This window comes from Pteropus alecto, unplaced genomic scaffold, assembly GCF_000325575.1.
Source record: "Pteropus alecto unplaced genomic scaffold, ASM32557v1 scaffold29, whole genome shotgun sequence".
NCBI classification, from domain to species: domain Eukaryota; kingdom Metazoa; phylum Chordata; class Mammalia; order Chiroptera; family Pteropodidae; genus Pteropus; species Pteropus alecto.
Genome location: NW_006443120.1, coordinates 602,514 through 610,866, shown reverse-complemented (window position 1 = coordinate 610,866; position 8,353 = coordinate 602,514). Strand labels below are relative to the sequence as shown.

The following is an 8,353-nucleotide window of genomic DNA, read 5'->3' as shown; positions in this document are numbered from 1 at the left end:
CCCTTTATATTCTAACAAAAGGACATTCAACAGTTTAGTTAATCTAGGGTTGATTCTCTAGTCCTAAATCTACAAACTCTGCCAACTTTGAATATCATAAGTAAATAAAAGACTATAGACTTTCTAACTCTTTAACAGTCTGAAGCAGAGGACAAAAAAAAAAACAAAAAAAAAACACAAGTAAAAAGGAGCCAAATGCAAATATAATTATATATCCAGTGTTCTCTATATTACGGGTTTGGAATGAAACTTCTGCATAATCCACTCAGGGAATCTTTACAGTTCTAAACCCATCTTTGGCACCATTTATTATTTCTATGCTATGACAGCCTACCATTTTCAGCTTAACTAGTAAAGAGAAGTGAGTTTCTTAACAACTTAATTTTTAGGCTATAATTATCTACCAATAAGAAACTGACAGCACTACCAAGAATTTCTTCTCCTTTCTGCATTTTTATTCATCTCTGCTAAGAATAGCTCTGCCACATTTTAAAAATCTCAGCAGTGGTAAGATACACAACACATCATCTATCTATCTATCTATCTATCTATCTATCTATCTATCTATCTATCATCTATCATCTGTCATCTTTATCTACCCATCTAACATCTAGATAATTGACATAATATTTGAAGTCAGAAATTGTTGAAAAGGTCTAGGGCCATGCTACCATGAACAAGCCCGATCCCATAAGATCTCGGAAGCTAAGCAGGGTCTGGCCTGGTTAGTACTTGGATGGGAGACCACCTAGGAAGACCAGGTGCTATAGGTGTAAAAAATAAAAAAAATAAGGGATTGTAAACTGACAAGGTCTTTGCAATCTGTGAGGTCAACTAAAGGTTGCCTTGCCTAAAAAAATAAAGAAAAAAAGAAATTGATGAAAAGAGACCACATATTTTATACTCTGAATTTATATGAAGAAAACATCTTTAACACTTATAAATATAGATATTCAGTTTATACATTATCTTCATTTAAGGTTCATCTTCATTAGTTGAAACACTAATACTTGGGCATTTTATTCTCTTGAGGGGTTAACTAAATTAACATCATAATATTGCTTGACTCTAAAGAACAAAGAGTTCTGGTTAAACATGGAATATTGACAACATGTGTCAATCTCCTCTTCCTAGTAAAACCCAAATAAAGTGACAGCACAAGAATACAAAACAAAAAACAAAAACAAAACGAAACAAAAAAAATATTAACTCATAAATACAATGGAGAGATTCTAGCAAAACTTTTATACTAATTCGAGAAAGACAGAATTAGAGGAATAATGAATGACTTAGCAAAATGGGAGAAATAAAAATTATAATTTGAAAGCCTGACTCTGAGGTGCAGGCCCCATAGGAAGCAGCTATGACCAGATCATTGCCTGAAATCTGTCTTCAATTTCTTTCTCCTATTCTCAGGCGGGGACTGGCCTGTCCTGACTCTTGCCAGAGACCACGTTATTGTTCTCTGCAAAGACCAAGCTACAGAGGCCCCAGTCACAAGAAAGGGCAGAGATTCTCTGTGGGGCTAAAAATAAGGGAGGTAAGAGTGGCCTCCTTTTCTTATGCAAACTTAAAACCCTCTCCCACATACAATGTGGAAAACTCCACCCCGGAGAAATGGAATGGTTAAACAAACAGACACATAAACAGAGACAGAGATGTTTGGGGTTCCCCTCCAGGAAAAGGCCAGTGTTCTGCTTGTTCTATATAGTAACTCCCATCCAAAAATTTCTACTTGTCCTCAGGACTTCTGACCAGCTCTTACTCCCTCTGTCTTAAATCTGAAATGACAGCCCAAATTACCAGACATTTTAGGAAACCTCAAACTGGAAGGAGTAAAACCTAAATAAGAGAGGAGGGAGAGAAGAAGTAAACCCATATTTATATGGGCAAATAAATTTCGACAAAAAAAAAAAAAAGTCCAAAACATACATTGGAGAAAAGAAAGCCTCTTCAATAAATGGTGCTGGGAAAACTGGAAAACCACCTGAGAAAGAATGAAACTAGACTGTTGTCTATTACCACACACTCAAACTAAACTCTCAGACCTTGGACTTAAAGAGGATTTAATGAATTTGACCTCAAAAGCAACGGAAGTAAAAGCTAAAATAAATGAATGGTACTATATCAAACTAAAAAGCTTCTGCTCAGCAAAATAAATCGTATTAAGGTAAAGAGACAACCATCCAAATTGAAAAATATATTTTCAAACAATGCCTCCAATAAAGGCCTAATATCCAAAATATACAAAGAACTCATACAACTCAATAACAACAAGAACAAAATGATCCAATCAAAAAATGGGCAGAGGACCTGAACAGACACTTCTCCCTAGAGGACATACAAATGGCCAACAAATATTTGAAAAGATGCTCAGCATCACTAGCTATTAGGAAAATGCAAATTAAAACCACAATGAGATACCATCTCACATCTGTTAGAAACACAGAACAAAACAAAAAATATATTAAAAACATTGTAAAAAAGAAGTCCTTAAAATAAGCAGAAATCTGTTACTAATATTTCAAAAACAAGAATTACATGAAGAGGAAGATAAAAGATAAAGTTGATAATATCTTCTAGAAAATAAGGGAAGAATGACAAAAACAATAACAAATAGTTTAGAATAGTTAACAAAATTAGGAATTGAACTAAAAAGAGCCAGAATTAATAGATAATGCAGAAAGAAAAAAAGAAAAAAGAAAAAAATTGGAAAGTATCAACAAATTTATGAAAACAATTCTCAGAATTGAATGCCATGAATCTGTTCCTAATTGAAGGGCACCGAGTCCTGCAGCCATAAACATAAAACATTTACATCAAGGGGCCTTATTGTAAGAGAAAGATCCTATACAATCCTAGAGGGAGAAATAGTTCATACACAAAAGAATGAGAATTGCAATGGAGTTAGTCTTTTCTAGTGCAACATGAAAGGTAGGAAACAGTGGAATAATGACTTTAAAGTTCAGAGGAAATATTCTTTCCATTCCATAATTCTTTTCCAGAAAAAAATAATCTTGTGCAAATAAATGCAAGCAAATAAAAAAATGGAGAAATTATTAAATATGGTGATAGAGTGATAGAATGAAAATAATTAGAAATATGGACCACAAGAAATTGTCCAAAGTTTTGAAAGTGTCTGCCTCTAGAGAGATAAACTAGATAATAGAAGGTGGACTATATAGGATTGATAGAAATCCTTCTTTTGTAATCCAGGCATTTTTGATCTATTTGACTTTTTTTCTAACTTTTTTCTAACTTATATCAATTTATTTGACTATTAAAATTAAAAATTAACTTAAAATAAAAATGAAATAAAATTAACTGAGATTAGTTACCAGAAAGCAAATTTTATTTATTTATTTATTTGTTTGTTTGTTTGTTTGTTTGTTTGTTTTGCTTAGCAATTCCTTTTTAATAGCAACTTCTCTAGGGTTTTTGTAAAGAAACACATTATTCTAAAATCTTTTTTAATAAATTCTATAATATTACTTAAAAAAATGCTTTTTGAAATGAACTTGAAATATTTGAAATACAACTTTAAGATTCTATTAGAGATTTTTTAAAAAGTTGATAGTAGACAAATAAACATTATTTTAGTCAGCTGAGTCCATTTAAATGGATATGGCAAAAATAACAAACAAATATCATCTTGTCAGCACAGTTTTTTATATCTAAGTATATTTTTCTAAAAAATATGTACTCTAACAATTCATTATTCAGGATAATATCTTGATCATGAAAAAAATGTTTATTTCTAAAATTTTTATACAATTGTTACAAAAGATCAGAATCTAGATTTAGTGAAATAATTGGAAAATAATATTTATTGTAATTTATTATGGAATGGTAATTAGCCATTTAAAAAATTAGTAAATGGTAGTGATGGTTGTGTAACAATGTGTTCCCATATTCAAAGGGCTTTCTGCTTTTGGTGTTCTATTCAAGAAGGAAGACAGGGTTGTACTTAGGCAATTTTATTTATTTGCATCAAGTAAAGGAGACAGAGGATTCATATCCAAAGCTCTGCCTTTGGAAAGGAAGGATTAGCCATTGTTTATATACATTATTTGGATAATAACATGTTGATTTCTTCTTTGTAGTTAACTAAATTTATACAGTTGGGTCAAAGTCATTTGTTTATACCTGTGTCTGTGAAATACTGTGCTACGTTTTACCATTTAGCAAGAATAGCCTTTAGTAAGAACTACTCAGACCTTGAGATCCTTATCCTATCAAACATAACTGTACTTAACATCACTGAAATGTAAAACTAAAAATGGTTAAAATGGTAAATGTTATGTCATATATATTTTACCATAATAAAATAGTTTAGTGAATATAAAAATGTATAAAGAAGAAAATAAAAATCTATTTAATATCACAAAAGATTAAGAACTTTATTTCTTTCTAGACAATAACATTTTCCATACTTCAAAATTACAGTATTCTTTAGTTCATATTATATGTAAAAGTTAGTATTTGCTAATTTGTTAATTTCTTTTATGCTGAATATTCTTCAAAATAATTTTATTTACTATTAGCCAATAATATGACTACATCACAGTTTACTTAAGCAAGCCCTTAGTGTTGTACATTTAGCTATCATTTACAATGGTTTGCTAGTATAGATAGTACTAAAAATATTCTTACACTTTGTCACTTTGTCAATATCTACACTTACTTTCTAAGTATATTCCTAAAATATATTCTTGGAATTAAGGTTACAGAATCAATATATATGACCTATCATTGGACCCTTCATATAAATTTTATAAAATTTTTTTCCAAAATGTCACAATTTGCATTTCCAACACTATACTGGTGCTTGTCTGAATTCCTTACCCTTAGGACTATATGAGCTTTATAAATAATTGTTTTCTGCCATTGAGTTTTGGGATAATTTGTTATAAATCCATAACTTCGAAAATCATACTACATAATCATGTATCTTTTCTTCTGCAAATAAAGTTTTTCACTTGGCTATACCAAGTTATAAATTTGACTCATACATATGTTGGCATCTGTTTTGCATTCTAAACCTACACTTAAATTCTATGCAAATGAAATAGCGTTGTTTATATATTGATCCATTCTGTCTATGCAAAACCATAAGAAAGAAACAATTTTTTAAAACACCAAAATAATTTATCAATTTTAGCTTGGGTGATAAGTGGTTATAGGTTCATTCTTTTAAAACTTGAATCGCACCACAAGCATACTTTACAGTGACAATGTGACAAGGGGACCTGGGGACATTGGTTTTAAATACAGCAAAGACTACCATGAAATGATTATTGTACATAATGTAGTTTAGAAAAAGTGAACTATGATGTTGGGTTATAAATTAGACAAGGACTCAAATAGTATAATTAATGTTAAACAAATGAAATGTCTCTGAATGAACATACAATGGAGAAGGGTCACTTTTTAAAGTCTGAAGGCTGCTCAAATGCATAAAGTGGTGCTATATAGAAAAAACGGACAAAATGTAGAGATTTGTGTATTGGATTTTTCATGTGAGAAGAAGCAATAAACAGTTATTTTCTAAACTCTTCCTTCTAAATGAAATCATATAGAGGCTTTGCTTTTAATTTTTTTGATTCTAAAATTTTCCTACCAAAAAATATAAAAAAGTAAAGTATGAACTTTTACTATTATATAAAATTTTTTCTTCGAACATGATTTAAACACCTGTAAAGGGAACAGTTAATTTTAGAACTTAATAGAATGAGATTTTGAGGTTTTCCTATATGTTAATATTAAATCACCAAAATGTGCAGTAGAAATTGAACTAAATCGATATATTCTCTCGATAATATTGGCAGTCATTAGGCTACCCAAAGCTTGCTTGTATTTTAAAATCATTTTAATTCTAGTTTTAAAAACCGGAGAGTAAATGTATCCTATGCTGTACATTTGACAGACTGGTTTGATTTTGGAGGTCCTGGATCAAGTAAAGCTTGACTTTGGATGTGAATCTGGTCCATGTCAACCCTGCTAACACAGCAAACAGAAAGAAGAGAAGAAAATTCAGGGTTCCCTCAGGCCACAAAAAAATTACATACCTTGCAGCAATTAGAAATGCAGTCTGACACTGTCATCTGTAAAGACTATAGTCTGCTTTCAAGTCACGGAAGGGAAATTCTATTTTACCAGCAGTCCAACTTATTTTCTGGCTTATTCTTTAAAAACAAAACAAAACAAAACAAAACAAAACAAACAAACAAACAAACAAAAACACAATTAACAAGGTAGCTGATATTTGCTGTATTAGTTTTTCAGTTTTGTTGTTCCCTAGGTTCTTTTCCCTCCCCAATGGCTACCTTTAAAAAAGTTTTAAGTAATAATCTAGGGACATACTCTACAGCATATGGTACAATTGAGAATCCCCACCAAAGTAAAGAATAGTTTACTTTGAATATAAGATTCCTGGGGATTTCTTTTAACAAATAATTTGTGGATGAAGACAAGAGAAATATACATTTACTTTGCATCTATGATGACTCACTGAGGTGATCCTGTAACATTTTTATATTTACATATATATTTTAACATACATAAAAATATTTTCAACTGAGAAGGCCATGTCAGAGAAGCAAGACAACACAGCAAGTGGCCAAGGGGCTCAAGCTCTGCAGTCTTTGGCATGTACTCAACAACTATAAGCTTTTGGCCATGGTTTCTGTGTGAGAGAAGGGATGAACAAATGGATAAATTAAGGAAGAAATTAATGTATGGACAAACTATGAAATGCAAGGTGTTAAAAAATTAAGAAGTATTTCTCAAGCTTAAAATGAATTAGGGCATAGGAGTAATACACACATGCACCTATACAGTGAAACAGGATATGATAGTGCCTTAAAATCAAAGATTTATGATTACTCAACGAAACAAGAAATTATGTCAAATAAAGGCTTTATATGGGAGATGAATAAATCTGAGTTGGAGATAGATAACTAAGAGGGTTTTAGGGGGCAGCATAAAGTGGGTATTTCTAGAGGAGAGAATTCTAAACAAGTAGGTTCCTAAAAAATCATACATTGTATTTCTATCAAGATAATAAACAAAAGTACTGATTTGTGAAATTGGGCATTAAAATACTCAATGTATATATATTGATCATATTGTACAATATCAAGACATATTGAGAGAATGTAATATGGAAGAAGAAATGACCAGGGCAGGAAGAACACTAACAAAAGACATTAGAAAGGAACAAATACCTGCTCTGCTGTGGAGGAAGTGTCATTTTAACTTTTGGTATTATTGGCAAATATGGTATGATGGTGGCAAATAGTTGTAGAATTTTACCATGTGCCATTTTTTTGCTAAGAAATTTACTTATATTATCTCTTGTAACCTTGGAAATAACTTTCCAGGTAAGTGTTAACTCCATTTGATGTTGAAAAAATAGAAGCTGGAAGTTAGATAACTCGTTCAGAGTCATACAGGTAGGAAGTGACAGAGCTATGATTTGAATGTCGTTTGTCAAATGTCAAGGCCCAAGGCAGGAAAATATTTGAGTTGAACTGTGAAAAATGGGTAGAGTTTCACTTCATTGAGATGGTTTGTATTGATCAGTATGCACTGGAGGGATAAAGGGAATGAAGTCTTGAAGGTGAAGGGAAAAAGTTTAGTTTGTCAAAACATGAAGAATATTTTGAGGAGTAATGGGAGAGGAACTAAAACGGTAGTTTGGAATAAAGAAAACAAATGAGCAACAATAACAGCGAGAGAGAGAGAGAGAGAGGGAGAAAGGAAGGGAGGGAAGGAGGGAAGGAGGGGGAGAGAGAATGAAGGAGGAAGGGAAGGAAGGAAGGAAGGAAAGAGGGAAGGAAGGAAGGAAGAAAGGAAGGAAGGAAGGAGGGAAAGAAGGAAGGAAAGAAGAAAAAAAGGAAGAAGAAAGAAAAGAAAAGAAAGAAAAAAAGGAAAGGAAAGAAAAGAATAGAAAAAAAGGAAAAGAAAGAAAAGAAAAGAAAGAAAAAAAGGAAAGGAAAGAAAAGAATAGAAAAAAAGGAAAAGAAAGAAAAGAAAAGAAAGAAAAAAAGGAAACCTTGTACCTGGTTAAAGAATTCTCCTATGCATGAAGCAGTGACTATTAAATGGACTGGATTGTGTAGGGGGAGAGGACAGTGGCTATGTCTTATTTACCATCTTTTTTCCCTATAGTATTTAATAAAATGCTTTAAAAATGTTTGAATAAATGTTAAAAATTAATAATCGGAATTGAATTTAGAAAGATTTATTTACAAAGGCTTTGTACACAGATAGAGGGAGACAGTTTTTAAAGACTATTATATACTTGATATACTACTCTCACACTGTTGAAATTTTTCTAGGCTAAATTCAT

General features: G+C 31.5%; 1 pseudogene; it reads left to right on the top strand.

Annotated features, from left to right (window-relative positions):
• Window positions 1-654: 654 nt before the first annotated feature.
• LOC112471889 lies at window positions 655-773 on the top strand (annotated as a pseudogene).
• The last annotated feature ends 7,580 nt before the right edge of the window (window positions 774-8,353 follow it).